Source organism: Manis javanica, chromosome X (assembly GCF_040802235.1).
Source record: "Manis javanica isolate MJ-LG chromosome X, MJ_LKY, whole genome shotgun sequence".
Taxonomy (NCBI): Eukaryota; Metazoa; Chordata; class Mammalia; order Pholidota; family Manidae; genus Manis; species Manis javanica.
This window is the reverse complement of record NC_133174.1, coordinates 65,342,962-65,363,953: the sequence shown is the minus strand read 5'-3', so window position 1 is coordinate 65,363,953 and position 20,992 is coordinate 65,342,962. Positions and strand designations below refer to the sequence as shown.

At 39.0% G+C, this 20,992-nt stretch overlaps 1 protein-coding gene across 2 annotated transcripts in view; it reads left to right on the top strand.

Moving 5' to 3' along the window:
- Positions 1-14,339: 14,339 nt before the first annotated feature.
- Positions 14,340-20,992, top strand: part of CYSLTR1 (cysteinyl leukotriene receptor 1) — a 57,576-nt gene continuing 50,923 nt past the window's right edge. For both annotated transcript variants that reach the window (XM_017652846.3, XM_073227755.1), the window contains exon 1: positions 14,340-14,552. The gene's annotated coding sequence lies outside the window, so the exon portion shown is untranslated. The remainder of the gene's footprint in view (positions 14,553-20,992) is intronic.

The window sequence follows — 20,992 nt, the reverse complement described above, 5'->3', positions numbered from 1 at the left end:
TATTATTTTTTTTATTTTTAATAAAATCCTGAAGTGGTAGGTAGATGCAAGATAAAGGTAGAAAACATAGTTTAGTGTTGTAAGAGAGCAATTGCAGATGGTCATATGTGTGCCTGTAGACTGTGTGCTAATCTGAGCTAGACAAGGGCAATAAAACATCCACCGAAGCAGAAGCTTTCTCTCAAAACAGGGGGGGGCGGTGGGGGTGAGGTTCTAAGCTTCACCACTGTTGTTCCCCGATTTCTCACCTGATGGTCCCCCTGCGACTGTGCCTGTCTTAGGTTGTTCCTCCCTTGAGGAATCTTACCCGTCTCTGGCTAACCAGTCATCTTCCGGGGCCATACAGGGAAATGTAAAGTTGGTAAGTGAGAGAGAAGCAATATTGTTTGAAAAGGTTAGCTTTTTACTTCTTTGCAGATTTATGCCCTGTGGCTTCTATGCCCAGCACTTGTCTCGAGGTATCTTTACCACCTGGAGGAATTATAATGCTTGGTAAATTCGATATGAGGCACGAATTCTATTTAAGGGTTGTAATTAGGAAGGAAGAAGAAAAGCTGTACAGGTAGCATATGGAAGAAAACATGAGAGGATTGATTAATTCTTTGACATATCTTCTTGTAGAGTACCTTAAGCATGTACAGGTTTTAAACTACTAACTAACTTGCGCACACATATTAACATAATAGGAATACGGTGACATAAACTAAGCAAATCTATAATTACCAGCCATCTCCAGTGAAGCCAAGAAAACCAGTTATGCACCCTAGGCATTTGTGAAAATTTGTCTATGATATAATGGATATTGTCCAACTGTACTTGAACAGTCTGAGAGAAATCAGACAAATTAAAGCAACCCATTTCTGGGATCTGTTCACATTCCATATGTTCTTTTAACTGTAGATAGTCTATAGTCGTAAGATTTTTGAGCGCTACAAATTGCACCCCTCCCAACTCCTGGTTGAGTTCCAACAGTACAGATCCACTCAAATTCGTTGTCTCACTGTATGCACATGCCAGCCTAGACATCTCCCTCCTCATTCCAGTGGCAAGTCCAGGAAACAGTGGGATGGACGCAGCCACAACCGCAGCATCGCCTGGATCCCTGTGGAGGCTTTTTGATGATCATCCCCAGGCACGAGTCCTCCAGAGAGTGCTGATGCCGGAAGCTTCTCCTCATATTGTATCTTAGTTCATTTTCTGGGTAGCCAAGCAAGGCCTTGATCTTCTGCATAAAAACAAACAGACTCTTTGCCCACACTTTGACATGCCCTCTATACCACTGTGTAGAACTCATTGGAGGTCAGCAAACAGGAACTGCTTTTTTTTTATTTTTATTAAGAGAAAGGAATATTATCAGAAAAGAGTACCTCCATATCCGATCATCTGACACCCTTTAAGTGATCAAAATTAAGGATATTTAAAGCATGCGTTAATCTTTGATTTACCAATAGTTTTATCCTATCAAGGAGTAATCCCCCTTTTCTTTCTTTCTTTTTTTTTTAATCTTTAATCTGCACTTACATCAAGAATACTATGTTTACTATGCTCTCCCCTATACCAAGTCCCCACTAAAAACCACATTACAGTCACTGTCCATCAGCATAGCAAAATGTTGTAGAATCACTACTTGTCCCCTCTGTGTTGTACAGCCCTCCCTCCCCTTTCTCCCTCCCCCCCCATGCATGCTAATCTTAATACCTCCTTTCTTCTTACCCCCCCCCTTATCTCTCCCTGTCCACCCATCCTCCCCAGTTCCTTTCCCTTTGGTACCTGTTAGTCCATTTTTGGATTCTTTAATTCCACTGCTGTTTTGTTCCTTCAGTTTTTCCTTTGTTCTTATACTCCTCAGATGAGTGAAATCATTTGGTATTTCTCTTTCTCCACTTGGCATATTTCACCGAGTTTAATACTCTCCAGCTCCATCCATGTTGCTGCAAATGGTAGGATTTTTCCTCTTCTTATGGCTGAGTACTATTCCATTGTGTATCTGTACCACATCTTCTTTATCCATTCATCTACCGATGAACATTTAGGTTGCTTCCAATTCTTGGCTATTGTAAATAGCACTGCGATAAACACAGGGGTGCATCTGTCTTTCTCAAACTTGATTGCTGCGTTCTTAGGGTAAATTGCCGGGAGTGGAATTCCTGGGTCAAATGGTAGGTCTGTTTTGAGCATTTTGATGAACCTCCTTACTGCTTTCCACAATGGCTGAACTAATTTACATTCCCACCAGCAGTGTAGGAGGGTTCCCCTTTCTCCACAGCCTCGCCAACATTTGTTGTTGTTTGTCTTTTGGATGGCAGCCATCCTTACTGGTGTGAGGTGATAACTCATTGTAGTTTTAATTTGCATTTCTCTGATAATTAGTGATGTGGAGCATCTTTTCATGTGTCTGTTGGCCATCTGTATTTCTTTTTTAGAGAACTGTCTGTTCAGTTCCTCTGTCCATTTTTTAATTGGGTTATTTGTTTTTTGTTTGTTGAAGTGTGTGAGCTTTATATATATTCTGGACGTCAAGCCTTTATCGGATCTGTCATTTTCAAATATATTCTCCCATACTGTAGGGTTCCTTTTTGTTCTATCGATGGTGTCTTTCGCTGTTCAGAAACTTTTCAGCTTAATGTAGTCCCACTTGCTCATTTTTGCTGTTGTTTTCCTTGCCCGGGGAGATATGTTCAAGAGGAGGTCACTCATATTTATGTCTAAGAGGTTTTTGCCTATGCTTTTTTCCAAGAGTTTAATGGTTTCATGCCTTACATTCAGGTCTTTGATCCATTTTGAGTTTACCTTTGTATATGGGGTTAGACAATGGTCCAGTTTCCTTCTCCTACATGTAGCTGTCCAGTTTTGCCAGCACCATCTGTTGAAGAGAATGTCATTTTGCCATTGTATGTCCATGGCTCCTTTATCAAATATTAACTGACCATATATGTTTGGGTTAATTTCTGGAGTCTCTAATCTGTTCCACTGGTCTGTGGCTCTGTTCTTGTGCCAGTACCAAATTGTCTTGATTACTATGGCTTTGTAGTTGAGCTTGAAGTTGGGGAGTGAGATACCCCCTACTTAATTCTTCTTTCTCAGGATTGCTTTGGCTATTTGGGGTCTTTGGTGTTTCCATATGAATTTTTGAGTTATTTGTTCCAGTTCATTGAAGAATGTTGCTGGTAATTTGATAGGGATTGCGTCAAATCTGTATATTGCTATGTGCAGAAAGGCCATTTTGACGATATTAATTCTTCCTAGCCATGAGCATGGGATGAGTTTCCATTTGTTAGTGTCCCCTTTAATTTCTCTTAAGAGAGACTTATAGTTTCTAGGGTATAGGTCTTTCACTTCTTTGCTTAGGTTTACTCCTAGGTATTTTATTCTTTTTGATGCAATGGTGAATGGAATTGTTTTCCTGATTTCTCTTTCTATTGATTCATTGTTAGTATATAGGAAAGCTACAGATTTCTGGGTGTTAATTTTGTTTCCTGCAACTTTGCTGTATTCCGATATCAGTTCTAGTAGTTTTGGAGTGGAGTCCTTAGGGTTTTTTATGTACAGTATCATATCATCTGCAAATAGTGACAGTTTAAATTCTTCTTTACCAATCTGAATTCCTTGTATTTCTTTGTTTTGTCTGATTGCCATGGCTAGGACCTCCAGTACTATGTTAAATAACAGTGGGGAGAGTGGGCATCCCTGTCTGGTTCTGGATCTCAGAGGAAATGCTTTCAGCTTCTCGCTGTTCAGTATAATGCTGGCTGTGGGTTTATCATATATGGCCTTTATTATGTTGAGGTACTTGCCCTCTATTGCCATTTTGCTGAGAGTTTTTATCATGAATGGATGTTGAATTTTGTCAAATGCTTTTTCAGCATCTATGGAGATGATCATGTGGTTTTTGTCTTTCTTTTTGTTGATGTGGTGGATGATGTTGATGGATTTTCGAATGTTGTACCATCCTTGCATCCCTGGGATGAATCCCACTTGGTCATGGTGTATGATCCTTTTGATATACTGTTGAATTCTGTTTGCTAATATTTTATTGAGTATTTTTGCATCTACATTCATCAGGGATATTGGTCTGTAATTTTCTTTTTTGGTGAGGTCTTTGCCTGGTTTTGGTATTGGGGTGATGTTGGATTCATAGAATGAGTTTGGGAGTATTCCCTCCTCTTCTATTTTTTGGAAAACTTTAAGGAGAATGGGTATTATGTCTTCTCTGTGTGTCTGATAAAATTCCGAGGTAAATCCGTCCGGCCCCGGGGTTTTGTTCTTGGGTAGTTTTTGATTACTGTTTCAATTTCTTTGCTTGTAATTGGTTTGTTTAACTTTTGTGTTTCTTCCTTGGTCAGTCTTGGGAGGTTGTATTTTTCTAGGAAGTTGTCCATTTCTTCTAGGTTTTCCAGCTTGTTGGCATATAGATTTTCATAGTAGTCTTTAATAATTCTTTGTATTTCTGTGGAGTCTGTCATGATTATTCCGTTCTCATTTCTCATGCTGTTGATTTGTGTTGACTCTCTTTTTCTCTTAATAAGTTTGGCTAGTGGCTTATCTATTTTGTTTATTTTCTCAAAGAACAACCTCTTGGTTTCTTTGATTTTTGCTATTGTTTTATTCTTCTCAATTTTGTTTATTTCTTCTCTGATCTTTATTATGTCCCTCCTTCTGCTGACTTTAGGCCTCATTGATTCTTCTTTTTTCAGTTTCGATAATTGTGATGTTAGACTATTCATTTGGGATTGTTCTTCCCTCTTCAGTTGTGCCTGGATCGCCATATACTTTCCTCTTAAGACTGCTTTCGCTGCAATCCCCCAGAAGTTGGGGCTTTGTGTTGTTGTTGTCATTTGTTTCTATATATTCCTTGATCTCTATTTTGATTTGTTCATTGATCTATTGGTTATTTAGAAGCATGTTGTTAAGCCTCCATGTGTTTGTGAGCCTTTTTGTTTTCTTTGTAGAATTTATTTCTAGTTTTATACCTTTGTGGTCTGAAAATTTGGTTGGTAGAATTTCAATATTTTGGATTTTGCTGAGGCTCTTTTTGTGAGCTATTATGTGGTCTATTCTGGAGAATGTTCCATGTGCACTTGAGAAGAATGTATATCCTGTTGCTTTTGGATGTAGAGTTCTATAGATGTCTATTAGGTCCATCTGTTCTAGTGTGTTGTTCAGTGCCTCTGTGTCCTTACTTATTTTCTGCCCTGTGAATCTATCCTATGGGGTGTGTGGTGTGTTGAAGTTTCCTAAAATGAATGCATTGCAGTCTATTTCCCTCTTTAGTTCTGTTAGTATTTGTTTCACAAATGCTGGTGCTCCTGTGTTGGGTGCATATATATTTAGAATGGTTATATCCTCTTGTTGGACTGAGCCCTTTATCATTATGTAGTGTCCTTCTTTATCTCTTGTTACTTTCTTTGTTTTGAAGTCTATTTTCTCTGATATTAGTACTGCAACTCCTGTTTTCCTTTCACTGTTTTTTTCCTTATATATGTTTTTCCATCCCTTGACTTTCAGTCTGTGCCTGTCTTTGGGCTTGAGGTGAGTTTCTTGTAAGCAGCATATAGATGGGTCTTGCTTTTTTATCCATTCTATTAGTCTGTGTCTTTTGATTGGTGAATTAAGTCCATTTACATTTAGGGTGACTATTGAGAGAGATGTACTTATTGCCATTCCAGGCTTTAGATTCATGGTTACCAAAGGTTCAAGGTTAGCTTCTTTAGTATCTTACTGCCTAACTTAGCTCGCTTATTGAGCTGTTATATACACTGTCTGGAGATTCTTTTCTACTCTCCCTTCTTATTACTCCTCCTCCATTCTTCATATGTTGTGTGTTTTGTTCTGTGCTCTTTTTAGGAGTGCTCCCATCTAGAGCAGTCCCTGTAAGATGCCCTGTAGAGGTGGTTTGTGGGAAGCAAATTCCCTCAGTGTTTGCTTGTCTGGGAATTGTTTAATCTTGCCATCATATTTAAATGATAGTCGTGCTGGATACAGTATCCTTGATTCAAGGCCCTTCTGTTTCATTGCATTTAATATATCATGCCACTCTCTTCGGGCCTGTAGGGTTTCTGTCGAGAATTCTGATGTTAGCCTGATGGGTTTTCCTTTATAGGTGACCTTTTTCTCTCTAGCTGCCTTTAAAACTCTTTCCTTGTCCTTGATCCTTGCCTTTTTAATTAATATGTGTCTTGGTGTTGTCCTCCTTGTATCCTTTCTGTTGGGGGTTCTGTGTATTTCCGCCGTCTGTTCGATTATTTATTCCCCCAGTTTTGGGAAGTTTTCAGCAATTATTTCTTCAAAGAGACTTTCTATCCCTTTTCCTCTTTCTTCTTCTTCTGGTACCCCTGTAACATGGATATTGTTCCTTTTGGATTGGTCAAATAGTACTCTTAGTGTTGTTTCTTTCCTGAAGATCCTTTTATCTCTCTCTATGTCAGCTTCTATATGTTCCTGTTCTCTGGTTTCTATTCCTTCAATGGCCTCTTGCATCTTATCCTTTCTGCTTATATACCCTTCCAGGGTTTGTTTCACTTCTGTGATCTCCTTCCTGACATCTGTGATCTCCTTCCGAAATTAATCCCTTTGCTCTTGCATTTTTCTCTGCATCTCATCCCATTGCTCTTGCATTTTTCTCTGCATCTCTGTCAGCATGTTCATGATTTTTATTTTGAATTCTTTTTCAGGAAGACTGGTTAGGTCTGTCTCCTTCTCAGGTGTTGTCTCTGTGATCTTTGTCTGCCTGTAGTTTTGCCTTTTCATGGTGATAGAGATAGTTTGCAGAGCTGGTATGAGTGACAGCTGGGAGTGCTTTCCTTCTTGTTGGTTTGTGGCCTTCTTCTCCTGTGAGAATAGCGACCTCTAGTGGCTTATGCTTGGAAGCTGTGCACAAACAGAGCTTCAGCTACCTGCCCGCTTGTTTTGGAGTTTATCTCCGCTGTTGCTGTGGTCATGGCCTGGCTGGGGCTGCTCCTCCAAAATGGTGGAGCCCCGTTGGAGGGGGAGCAGCCGGGAGGCTATTTATCTCCGTAAGGGTCCTCTGTGCTCCCTGTTGCCCAGGGGGTTAGAGTGCCCAGAGATCCCCAGATTCCCTGCCTCTGGTCTAAGTGTCCTGTCCTGCCCCTTTAAGACTTCCAAAAAGCACTCTTCTAACCAAAACAACAGCAGCAACAATGAAAGAGAAAAAAAAAAAAAAAAGAAAAAAATTAATTAAATAATTTTTTTAAAAAAGGGAAAAACACGCGATTTTCTTTGTCCTGAGGCACCGGTCTCAGACACCCACTCACTGGTCTTGCTACCCTGTTTCCCTAATATTGGGGTCCCTGTCCCTTTAAGGCTTCCAAAAAGCAGTCACCCAAAAAAAAAGGGGAAAAATGTGCGATTTTCTTTGTCCTCAGGCACCGGTCTCAGGCACCCACTCACCAGTCTTGCTGCCCTGTTTCCCTAGTGTTGGGGTCCCTGTCCCTTTAAGGCTTCCAAAAAGCACTCACCAAAAAAGAAAACCGCTCCTGTTTCTTTGTTCTCCGGCGTCAGCCTCAGGCTCCCGCTCACCGGTCCTGCCGCCCTGTTTCCCTAGTATCCAGGACCCCACGCATGCACTGTGTCTGCGCTCTGGTCCAGAATCCTGGGGCTGGGTGTTCAGCAGTTGTGGGCTCTCTCTCCCTCCCTGCTGACTCTTCTCCACCCACCAGGAGCCCGGGGGAAGGGTGCTCTGGTCCCGCCAGGCCGGGGCTTGTATCTTAACCCCTTCATGAGGCACTGGGTTCTCGCTGGTGTGGATGTGGTCTGGATGTTGTCCTGTGTCCTCTGGTCTCTACTTTAGGAAGAGTTGTCTTTGTTATATTTTCTTAGATATATGTGGTTTTGGGAGGAGATTTCTGCTGCTCTACTCACGCCGCCATCCTGGCTCCACCTGTTGATGTGTTTTTATTCTCTTTTTCCCTTAATAAGTATGGCTAGAGGCTTATATATTTTGTTTATTTTCTTCAAGAACCAGCTCTTGGTTTCATTGATTTTTTTTCTATTGTTTTATTCTTCTCAATTTTATTTATTTCTTCACTGACCTTTATTATGTCCCTCCTGCTGACTTTAGACCTCATTTGTTCTTCTTTTTCCAATTTCAATAATTATGACTTTAAATTTTTCATTTGGGATTGTTTTTCCTTCTTTAAATATGCCTGGATTGCTGTACACTTTCCTCATAAGACTGCTTTCACTGCATCCCACAGAAGTTGGGGCTTTGTATTGTTGTCATTTGTTTCCATATATTGCTTGATCTCTATTTTAATTTGGTCATTGATCAATTGATTCTTTAATAGCATGTTGGTACCCGCCATGTGTTTGTGAGCCTTTTTCCTTTCTTTGTACAATTTATTTCTAGTTTTATACCTTTGTGTTCTGAAAAGTTGGTTGGTAGTAATCTTTTGGTATTTACTGAGGCTCTTTTTCTGGTCTAGTATGTGTTCTATTCTGGAGAATGTTCCATGTGCACTTGAGAAGAATGTGTATCCTGTTGCTTTTGAATGTAGAGTTCTATAGATGTCTATTAGGTCCATCTGTTCTAGTGTGTTGTTCAGTGCCTCTGTGTCCTTACTTATTTTCTGTCTGGTGGATCTGTCCTTTGGAGTGAGTGGTGTGTTGAAGTCTCTTAAAATGAATGCATTTCCTACTTTAATTCTGTTAGTATTTGTTTCCCATATCCTGGTGCTCCTGTTTTTGGTGCATATATATTTAGAATGGTTATATCCTCTTGTTGGACTGAGCCCTTTATCATTATGTAATGTCCTTCTTTATCTCTTATTACTTTCCTTGTTTTGAAGTCTATTTTGTCTGATACTCGTACTGCCACACTTGCTTTTTTCTCCCTGTTTTTTGCATGAAATATATTTTTCCATCCCTTGACTTTTAGTCTGTGCATGTCTTTGGGTTTGAGGTGAGTCTCTTGTAAGCAGCATATAAATGGGTCTTGCTTTTTTATCCATTCTATTACTCTGTGTCTTTTGACTGGTGCATTCGGTCCTTTTACATTTAGGGTGATTATTGAAAAATATGTACTTATCGCCATTGCAGGCTTTAGATTTGTGGTTACCAAAGGTTCAAGGTTAACTTCTTTACTATCTTACTGTCTAACTTAACTCGCTTATTGAGCTATTATGAACACAGTCTGATGATACTTTATTTCTCTCCCTTCTTATTCCTCCTCCTCCATTCTTTATTTGTTGGGTGTTTTATTCTGTGTTCTTTTGTGTTTCCTTTGCCAGCTTTTGTGGGTAATTGATTTTATTTTGCCTTTAGTTGGTATTTGGTTGGTCTGCTTTCTTTGCTGTGATTTTATTTTCTCTGGTGACATTTATTTAGCCTTAGGAATGCTCCCATCTAGAGCAGTCCCTCTAAAATACCTTGTAGAGTGGTTTGTGGGAGGCAAATTCCCTCAACTTTTGCTTGTCTGGGAATTGTTTAATCCTTCCTTCATATTTAAATGATAATCATCCTGGACACAGTATCCTTGGTTCACGCCCCTTCTGTTTCATTGCATTAAATATACCATGCCATTCTCTTCTGGCCTGTAAGGTTTCTGTTGAGAAGTCTGATGATAGCCTGGTGGGTTTTCCTTTGTAGGTGACTTTTTTCATCTCTCTGTCTGCCTTTAAATCTCTGTCATTATCCTTGATCTTTACCGTTTTAAATATTATGTGTTTTGGTGTTGTCCTCCTGGGTCCCTTGTTTTGGGAGTTCTGTGTGCTTCCTTGGTCTGAGTGACTATTTCTTCCCCCAGTTTGGGGATGGTTTCAGCAATTATTTCTTCAAATACACTTTGTATCCCTTTTTCTTTCTCTTCTTCTTTTGGTACCCCTATAATGTGGATATTGTTCCATTTGGATTGGTCACACATTTCTCTTAATATTGTTTCATTTCTGCAGATCCTTCTATCTCTCTGCATCAGCTTCTCTGCATTCCTGTTCTCTGGTTTCTATTCCGTTAATGGCCTCTTGCATCTCATCCTTTCAGAGACTGTTTTATTTCTGTAGATTCCCTCCCTACTTTGTCCGTTAGCTCTTGCATTTTTCTCTGCAGCTACATCAGCATTGTTATGACCTTTATTTTGAATTCTTTTTCAGGAAGATTGGTTAGGTCTATCTCCCCCAAGCTCCTTCTCAGGGGTTGTCTCTGTTAGTCTGGTCTGGATCAAATTCTTCTGTGTTTTCATGGTGATAGAGGTAGTTGTGGGGAGTTGGCACATGTGTCAGCTGGGAGAACATCCCTTCTTGCTAGTTGGAGGCCTTCCTCTCCTGTGAGAGCAGCGACCCCTAGCAGCTAGTGCTGGGCAGCTATGGCCAGAAGGGGTCTCTGATTCTTGCCCAGGCTGCTGTGGAGGAAGCTCTGTGTGGCTGATGTGGGCATGGCCAGTCTCCAGCTGCTGCTCTTCTATGGTGGAGCACGCCAGAAGGGGAATGGGCAGGAGGCTCTTTATCGCCATGAGGGGCCTCCAAGCTGCCCTGCCATCTAGAGGGTTATGGCTCCCGGAGTTCCCAGGATTCCCAGCTGCTCAGCTGAGTGCACTGGGATACTTCTGTCCAGCTGTGAGGCTCCAGTCCCTTTAAGGCTTTCAAAGAGCACTCGCTTTTCTTTTGTCACAGGGGCGCCAGCTGCAGGGACCTGCTTGCAGATTTTACTTTCCCATTTCCCTAGTAGCCAGCACACCACACACTGTGTGTCTGTGCTCCCAGTGTGGATGGCTAGGGCTGGGTATTTAGCAGTCCTGGACTCCCTCTCCCTTCCCGCTCTGACTCCTCTCTTCCCACTGAGGAGCTGGGTTGAGGGGTGTGCTCATGTCCCACCGGGCTTGTATCTTACCCACTTATTGAGGCACTGGGTTCTCGCAGGTGTAGGTGTAGCCTGGCTGTTGCACTGTATCTTCTGGTCTCTATTTTAGGAATAGTTGTATTTGTTATATTTTCAAAAATACATATGGTTATGGGAGGAGATTTCCACTGCTCTACTCATGACAGAAAGCCTTTAAGACTTTTTTAAAGTGCCCAGTTTTCTTTTGTCCCACGGGAGCCAACTTTGGGGACCTGCTTGCAGTCTCCATCTCCAACCCTACCCTTCCATTTCTCCAATATCCAGCACACCATGCAATGTGTGTCTGTGCTCCCAGTGCAGATTACTGGGGCTGGTTATTTAGCAGTCCTGTGCTTCCACTCCCTCCCCACTCCACCTCCTTTCCTCCCACTGGTGAGCTGGGGTGGGGGAAGTGCTTGATCCGGCTGGGTCATGGCTTTGTATCTTACCTGCTTTGTGACATGCTGAGTTCTCACAGATGTAGATGTAGCCTGGCTGTTGTAACTGTACCCTCTGGTCTCTCTTTTAGGAATAGTTGTATTTGTTGTATTTTCAGAAATATATGTGGTTTTGGTTGGAGATTTCCACCACCCTTCTCACTCTGCCATCTTGAACTCCTCCCATAATGTTAGCTTCTGTCCAACTCCATCTCTAGAAGAAAAAAATAGGACATTTTATGATGGACAAACAACAGTGTCTACTGCAGAAGTCTGATACTTTATAAGTATTGAATGTGAGGAGTAGAAGAGAAAGAGTTGAGAAGATTTATGGGAAATTTTACATCCTGAAAACCTGAAATATGGGAGGCATCAAAACTGCAATCCCTATGTGTGTGTGCGTGTGTGTGTGTGTGTGTGTGTGTGTGTGTGTGTGTGTGTGTGTGTATTTCAACTTTGCAAAGCCCATAAATCCAACTCTGGCTCCACTGGACCTATCTATCACTGGGTCATGCAACAGTTATCTGGGTATTCATTATATTCATTCATTAAACAGGTCTCTATTGAATGTCTACTCTACACTAAGCCTTTTGATAGGCATGAGAATTGCACAATGAAAACGAAAGAATGGTTCCATCCTTCATGAAGCCCATAGTCTGGCTCAAGAGTGAAAATTTCTATAGTCTAAGAGATACTATAAGGCAATTAATAGTACATATCAAGAAAAATAGTTCAGTTTCAGTGGAATAGAGTTGTCATTGTGGACTGAAGTGATCATCAGTCTTGTACAATTTTCAAAGCATTTTTTGCATAATATGCCCAAGCTTTCTTAATGCAATACTACTCCAAATCGTAGATATCTGGAGTTAAATAAATATTAAGTTATATCATATTCTGGTATAGATATCAAGCCCTCTTTTAGCTAAATCCATAGAGTTCACCGTTCAAATGCTAACAAATTCTAAACATAGAGTAACAGAGGTCTAAAGGAGATGAAACAACTAAATGGAATCTCAAATCTTCCCAAGTCCTATTCCACAGGCTACCTGATGATTAAAATTTGAGCTTCATCTACTTACATTAACGCAAGTTATTGGATTATTTACTGTGTTCTACGTGCTGAGCTAGAAATACAAAGACAAATGTACCCTATTCTCTCACTCAAAGGTTCATTTATGGGAGTCACCAACAAATGAAAAATTATAGGACAGGATATTAAATGTCATGACAGGGGTAAACATAGGGATATACCCCTCTCATCAAGAATTTAAGACAGTCATGTACACAAATCACTGTGATAGTGAGATATAATAATTTCCAAAATGATAATTAAACAAAAAGAATACTAAAACTAATTAGTTTCAACTTTGGGAGACAGAGGGGAGCAAGGGAAAGGTACTTAGAATCAGGAGAGATGAAATTGACATATTTTGCCTCCCTCAAAATTCTGCTTTCCTAGTACCAGGAGACTATAGGGCTGTGAGCTAGATATAATTCTTAACACTTCTATGGTTTCCCTTTCTTGAACAGAAAAAAAAAATTATCTGAAGAATGAATAAACTTGTAAGTGACTATCTTATGCTTCCAATTGCTAGCCATATGCTCTCTGTCATTACTATATCTCTGTTACTGAGTTTTCTCATTTGTAAGAAGAGAAAGTTGAATTAAATATATGCAAATTCCTTTCTACCACCAATATCCTATGAGTCTGTTAGTCCACTCAAAACTCACAAACATCATTATGCAAATGTTTAACAATATTCTGTGTCTAATTATGGAGAAAGAATGGCACCTCTACTACTGAATTGTGGTACTCTAATATTGACAATTTCAGTCTAAATTTTAGTTTTGAATTTTAAAACTATAGTGGACCCAAAACAATCGTCAAGGTGACCTTTGAAATAATTTATCTTTGTTATCTTATTAAGGAAACTTAAGTATCACCAAAACCCAATACAATGTGGACTCATTCCAACCATTCTGTGTGACCAAACAAAATTCACTTTTAATCCAGTAGGGGCAATGTATTATCATAGGGATTTGGGGACATCAACATCGAACAAAGACAATTATTTTTCAGGATATAAGGAACTGTTAGGAAGGAAAGGACTTGGCTTGGAGCTGCAGGGAAGTCAGATATAGTGAGACGAGAGACCAAAGTCAAGAAAGCAAACTAAGTTTTAATGCACTCTGCATAGAGTAACAGAGTGGGCCTGCCTAAGATAAGACAGGCAGGCATGGATGCTCATTCTGAGGCTTCTTTTATGTGGTTTTGGCAGGGCAGAGAGGTCCTTGATTGACAGCAGTCAGCTCTCTAGGCTTCTTCTGATTGGTGAAATGGGGACAGGGGCTGTGCTGTGCCTGTGCCTCTGATATTTCTTATCTGGGGGGACCCTGGACATTTCCTGAGTCACTCTTGGACCCTGTGGCTTCATCTGATTAACTCTTTGAGTCATTTCTGGCTTTCTGGCTCTATTTGATCAACTCCCTGAGTCATCTTTGGGGGCCCTTTCTCCTTTCCATCCCGCTCATTTTTGTCTTTCTGCCTAACAGAACTAGAAAGGAAAAGGCTTTTTAGTGTGTAAATAGAGCCATAAATGACCTAAAGGAGACAGAAAAAGAGAAAGACAGAGAGAGATGTTATTTATCTTGTCTAAGATCAAGTAGTTATATTGGCATATACTGACAGTTATATTAATGGCAGTTATATTAGCATATACTGACTGGTAGGATTATCTTTCTCCACCTACAAATAGTCTAACCACCCCCAAGTCATAAAAATCAGAGGAAATTAACCTAGACAGAGTATACTTCTTCCTGCTTCCCATATCAGAGCAGCTGTGTGATTTCCTAAGGATTCTGTTGCTAGAGCTAGGGATAAAAGCTCATTTATACAGACAGCAACTGGCAAGTCTCCAGTCTCCATTCTTTCTCCCTTTTTCTACCTTCCCCTCCCCAATGTTGTACCAGAGAAGCCAAATTTAGGCATGCTTTAAACAGTTTGAGGACTAATCTGAAAGAGGAAGAAGAATCTGTATACATTGGCTAGCATATGTGCCCTGCCCTTTCCTCTTGAAAACAGCAGCAACTTGTCTTTTCAAAGAAGCTTGCTTTAAGAGCAGGCACCCTGTGAGTGAAGTGTGTTTAAGGACCCTCAAGGGTAGTCAGATTCACTGCACAGCTCAACAACATCCAGAGGACAAGTAAAGTGGATTTATTGAAGACCTGGAGCTTGCTTCTGAGAGTCAATACAAAAGGATCCTAAACTGTCTATCTTGACGTTGGCAGGTAAGCAGATTCAACATTTCAATCCTGCGGCCAGACCATTATTTAGTAGAATTTTGCTCTTAGCAAATTCTAGTGAATTCCGAGGAGTTTTGAGATAACTAATCTGCCTTGCCTGCTTTAAATTAGACGCTAGTTTGAATTCTTTCTGCTTTGTGTATTGGCTAGGGCTTTGATAATCTAAATAGCTGTTAATAAGTGCTACTCAGTGCTTCTTCTAGGGACTTGTGTTGTAAAATACAGAGGAGACAGCCCCCAAGTTTCCAGCACCTTTTCAATCAAGTTATAAGTGTATGGCATACTTTAGAATTCTATTTTAAGGGCTTAATGGAGTATCTCTAATCTGTAGTAGCAGTTTCCTTCAAAATGGAAAGAAAATACATGGTGACTGCTGAAGGTAAACCAAACAGTGAAGAATAATCTCACATTTTCACAAAGTATTCTCACATTCATTATCCCACTTGAACCCCTCAACACCCTACAATCAATAAGTCTTACTCTCACTGTTTTGTAAATAAGGAAGTAGAGAGATTAAAATGTTTTCTGGAAATATACCACACAGCTAAAAATTGGTGAATTCTGACTAGAGACTGCAAATAGAAAGCTCTCACAACTATAAATGAGTATGAGGAAATTGCATGGTCTATTTAGTAACTTTGGTATATACACAAACCAGGTTTATATAGAGCCATTACTTCATACATTTTAATAAAAATCTTGTCCAGGAGTTTTCTTCTACTTAGAAGCAAAGTAGATGTTTTCAAGGATAAAGAAATGGGTGGGTGGCTGGGTGGGTTCCATCTCTAAATAAAAAACAAAAAGCAAAAGACTTTTAATTTAGTGGTCTTTCAGTGCTCTGATTATTTTGAAACCTAGAGAGAGGCCATAACACCATACATTTATCAAGTGATTATTCAAAAACAAAATGTAACTAAACCTGGACTTGGGACTGTTTTGCATTTCAAATATATTAATGAAATTTGCTTCTAGATAATTTTAAGTTTACAGTATCTATTGCAACAAGATTAAGTGTATGGTTTCTATTGCAATCATTTGAAAATGTTTTCTGTTGTTTTACTATTAATTGACAATTAAAACTAAAAAGTCTGTGTTTACATAGCAAATTAACAACCTCAAGTACTATATTTACATCCATCCCCTTAACAAAAACTGCTCCTCAAGTCCCCATAACATTTAAATTTCTGCATTAGACAATCAGTTCCTGAAAATCCAATAAATCAGCCTGGGAGTCAGTGAACTCAAATAAAATGGTAAATTAAAGTTTTCAGGTTGAGTCCAGTCTGAATCCAGCATGTCAGTGTCTTCCTAGTCCAGAATCATCAGTTTTCTACTACCTTTTCCCTCTTACTCTTAATCAAAATTTTGATGTATTTAGGAACTATTTATCTTGGAAAAAAGCAAGATTCTTCCATGGTACAAAAAATTATAAATTTGTCTTTGCCTTATAACTGGCTGATAGTAAGGGATTAAAGGGATATCATGGGTCTTTACGGTATATATCCAACATTGTGGATTTGATGCCACAAAGGGTAATTATCACAGTCTCCCAAGTAACATAGCTCTGCTTGGATGTCTACTTTGATTCATTTTGTTTTTTTCTTATGTTCTTATTAAAATATCTGAAATCTGTTGTAATCCTCTTAAAGTGTTGATAAAGCTCAATACAGTATGTGGCACAAAGTAAGGTAAGACATAGTTACTGACCTTGGGAAACTCCCAGTGTTGATGGGGATAGAAGACCTACAGAACATAAAAATGTGAGACAGAAAACAAATTTTGTGTTTTTAGTGGCAAAGAGATTTAGAGAAGAAAGATAGCAGTGGGCTGGGTTGAATGGAGGAGGTTTCACAGAGGAGATAAAATGAGATAGGCCTTAAAGAATATTTAGGACATGGGACCATGCTGAAAAAATTTTCTGTGCACATAGTCATTGGTCAATATATGTTGTTTGGGTTCAATTCTAGTCACAGAAATGACACAGTAATACATATATATATAGTGTCAAGAGTGAGTTTGGCCCTCCTGGGGTTCACTGAGAAGCCTGATCTGATTATGGTAAAGGGATTGAGTTGAGTAATAACAGAAAATAAATTTGATGGAAATTTAAGGCCAAATTATTAAACATTGAATTCCAGGTGCTTTCTGATGGTAAATCATATCACCAAACTTTGAATGAGTACAGAAAGGAAAAACATTTTGATTAGATGAATCTGGCAGTTTCATAAGCCTGAACACATTTGGAGGAAACTGTAGATGGACAGACCACTTAAAGAGTAGAAGTTAGTGAGGATATAGGCTAGGCTAGTGGCAGTGGAAATGGAACAGAGAGGGACTAAAGAGACATTTAAAAGGAATAATATATGGAAGTTGGAGAGTTATTAGATACAGGCAGCATAGGAACCGAATAAGTCAGAGCTGTCTCTGAAATTTTGAACCTGTGAGATCTGGGCAGTCCTGCTACTACTATTCAAATAGGTTATTTGGGGATGGAAGTGGGGAGTGTGTAGGACATCATGAGTTCTGTTTTTGACCTCTTAAGTTTAAGGAGATGGCAAAAATTCCAAGAAGCAATGCCTGATGGATGGTTGGAAATAATGGCCCTGAATGTGAGTGATGGGTAAGAGGTAGAAGCTGAAGTTAAATATGGGGAGTATGAAAACCAAGGCCAAAAGAACGGCTCCACTGAGAGAAAGCAAATTTAAGAAATGACCAAGTACTAAAACTTGGGCAATGCCTATACTTTCAAACAAGAGGAAGAAGATGGTCCTGAGATATAACAGCCACAGAAATATAATTATTATTCTCCTCAAAAGATAACAAGAATCTTGAGGGAAGGTATCGGGTTATTTATTTTTTAAACCTCCGCTGACCAACAACAACTAGCCCAGCATAGTTCCTCATATATACTATGAGCACTCAATAAATATTGTTACTCTAACATAAGCAAGCATGGAGTTTTTTTGCTTCAATTTATCTTCCCAATACTCTGTGATAATCTCTGCAACCTAACAGTGGCTGCTCTGACTACCTCACTGCATGGATTTCAATGGGAAGTAAGCTGGGCCTGGATAACTGGAGTTCATCCTAGCTTTGCCTTTTAATCAGCTGTATGTTCTCTAACAAGTTAACAAACATCAGTATTTCTTGGTTTCCTCAAGTATCAAATATAGCAATGAGTTCCTAGGGATATTTTTCATATCTGCTAAAATGATGAATTTGAAAGCAACTTGAAAATACAAACCACCATTCAAAAGTGTTTTGTTGAAAGTCCATTCCAGGAGAATAAAATATGTAACAAAACTGACTATATATGGAAGAGGTAAGGCCCATTGCTTTCTGCTCCCAACACTACACCTCTAACCAGAGGCCTCACTATAGGCATCAGCAATTTCATCTTGCTCCTAGAATCTGTTGGTAGGATCCAGACCTCTGGTTACCACTAAGTCTACAATACCTGCGCAAGCCCCGGCGTGAATTCTGAAAGGAATAAAATATTTAAGAGTAGTATTTAAGAAGTATTTCTGTTTTTAAAAAAAATCTACCTTTTCTCATTAACTACGACTTCCTTTAAGTCCACTGATTCTTAGGATTAAATGCTAAGATCAAAATAAGTATTTTTACACCAAGTTCTGAATGTAACACAATATTCCACTACTCTGTCATAAAGCCACTTGTCCACCCCTTGATTTGGTTATAATACAAATGATGTTCTCAGAACATATAGGTAGGTATAGGTATAGTGTCTCGTCCTAAAATACAAAGACCTAAAATCACTTTTATCCCTCACACCAATGTTTTTTGGACTTAGGCTACATGGATATCTATATGGTATGATTTAAGAGCCAATGAGAAACTGTTTTCCCAATTCAATCAGGTGTGAGCCAACTCCCAGAAGATAGGTTTATACTAATCAACCCTACAAAAGAGACTCATGAATAAGAATGTCAATTTGTTGATTTGCACTGAGAATATATGACTGATAAAAAGTCTAATAGCCTCATAGCAAGTGGTGGTGGTGTATCCTCATCTTTACAGAAAATGCAATCAAGGAAGCCAGTTAACCTGATTAGATAAATCCAGACATCATAGGGTCACTAATTCATGTTACAATACTGGTGCTAAAACACTGTCAACTGACAATTATTTTTGCCAACTGAGAATTCTTCATAGGTTGGTAGAGAAGACCACTGCTTAAACATAACTTTTGTACCACATAACTCTTTTATCCTGCTTCCTCATTCCATCCCATCATGATCCCTCCGTTCGTTGTGCCCATCAATTTTTCTTCTGGATTTGGTGGGGGTAGCTCATATAAAAGAGAAGGAAAAATCTTCAAGTATTTGGGAGATGTTAGTTAGGGAGGAGCCCTGGTATAAATGGGGGAAAGAGATAAGACAGAAGAGTAAACATAGAGTCTTGAGCGTTTAAACATAGAGCTGGGTTTCCTTTTGATGAACAGAATGTCATTATCTTATTTAGAGTGTTCATGGAATCAATATATGCCAGACCTTCAGCCTTCTACTTAAATATAGCTGATGGAAAAGGAAAAGGAGCTGATATCTAGACTTAGTGTCAGACCATTCAGGCTTTCTTTAATTTTTCATGAACATTTTTCCCTAAAAAGGAAAGAAAAATCCAGTTTTGAATCACATTTTGAAATATCTAACATTGCTAAGATTTTTCATCTATTTCAGATTAACAATCTTTGTTTTTATGTAGGATTGTCTTTGTGTTGCCATGGATTCAACATGATAAATATAATTAAGCCAACAGTAATAACATTTGAACATATCTGATATATCTTATATACTTATTTCAAAGTTCCTAGGATGTTCAGGCCACAGAAGATATTAAAAACTTCTTTCCATTCCAAATTGGTTACCTGTTATGTTCAATCTGAATTTTAATTCTTATTTAAGACAATGGTCTTCAATAAAAGCAATCCCCTAGAGAACAATTATCTTACTTCAAAGATCCAGACATCTAAATACCATGAAGTAAGAGACAGGCCTCAGAATCAGTTGTGAGAAAGGATCTCAGAACTTAGGGAGATTCCAAGTTGCTGGTGATTAGGTAGAGTTATACAGATATCCCCAGAAGAAGACCCTCTAGTTAGTGCTTTAGGAAAAGATCAAAAGTATGTAAGCTATCTGTACCATATTTCTACTACCCTAAGTGTGAAACTGTCCTCCCACTATACACTCCTACCAATACTCATGCAGTCCTTCAGATCTCTATTGCCATTTTATGACTTGCATTTCTCTTCAGGTCTGTTTTTATGCCTGAATTTATTTTGATTGCACAGGATAAAACATTTTTATCATAGTATTGCACAAGGAGGCACACTGTGTCATCAGCTCTGAATGCCACAGTCCAAGTTCCCTTTGGGCTTGATGGTGTCCTATGTTTGGAATACAACTGCCTGATAGCAGAGTGGCCCAATTTGATGGGTATGATATTAGCCCATTAAGAATGAATAAGCTACTGGAGAATAAACATTTTAGAGCTGTCAGCAATACAATATCAATGTCCCTGTAGTTCTTAACACCAATGAGAGTGCAGCTAAGCACATCCCTTAAAGTGTCAAATAGAAAAGCTACTTATTGTAATAATAAGGCTACAGTGATGACTGTAGGGGGTCTTCTACTCCCCTCCCCAAGGTCTTTTATTACCATTGGGATCACTAGTACAAGCCTAGTTGTTTATAGATTAAAATCCTATGAGGATGTTTAGATTTCCTCTAGACAGTCGACAACCAATCACTCAATAAAAATTTATTGCGCATTTTTCTATGTGCTAAATATTGTGATAGACTAGGCTTTGAGTTCACAGAGCTTAAGGAAAAAAAGGCTAGACTTTATTTCTCCTGCCCTAGAAGACTCCACAATCTACCTAGGGAGACAATATTTCTATACATGAAAAGATACAATACAAGGTAGTAGAATACTGACTGCAATTTTGTTGGTTCATACAATAAACATAATATAAGTTAAAGAAGAGAGATATGAGTGTAAGATGGGGTGGTCAAAATAAGTGTCAGGAAGTGAAACCTGAGCTAAGCCTAGTATGAGTAGGAAAAGGAAACATAAGAATTTACATTTGTATACTGTTTTACAGTTTATAAAAGATGCTTATTTTCGGATTATCCTATTCATTCATGTATCCATTTAACAAACACCTGCTGTATCAAAAGATCAATAAAGCATTGTCCCACTTAACTAACTCAGTGGTAGGGAGGAATCCCTTCACAATGTCTATGTGTATCAAATCATCACATTGCACACTTTAAATTCCTTAACAACTTTATTTGTCAATTATACTTCAATAAAGCTGAGGGAAAAAACATTGTCCCTCACCTCCCTGAGTTCAGTATTACAGCATGGACAGCACAACTAACATTTTTCATTTGACAATAATAGGAT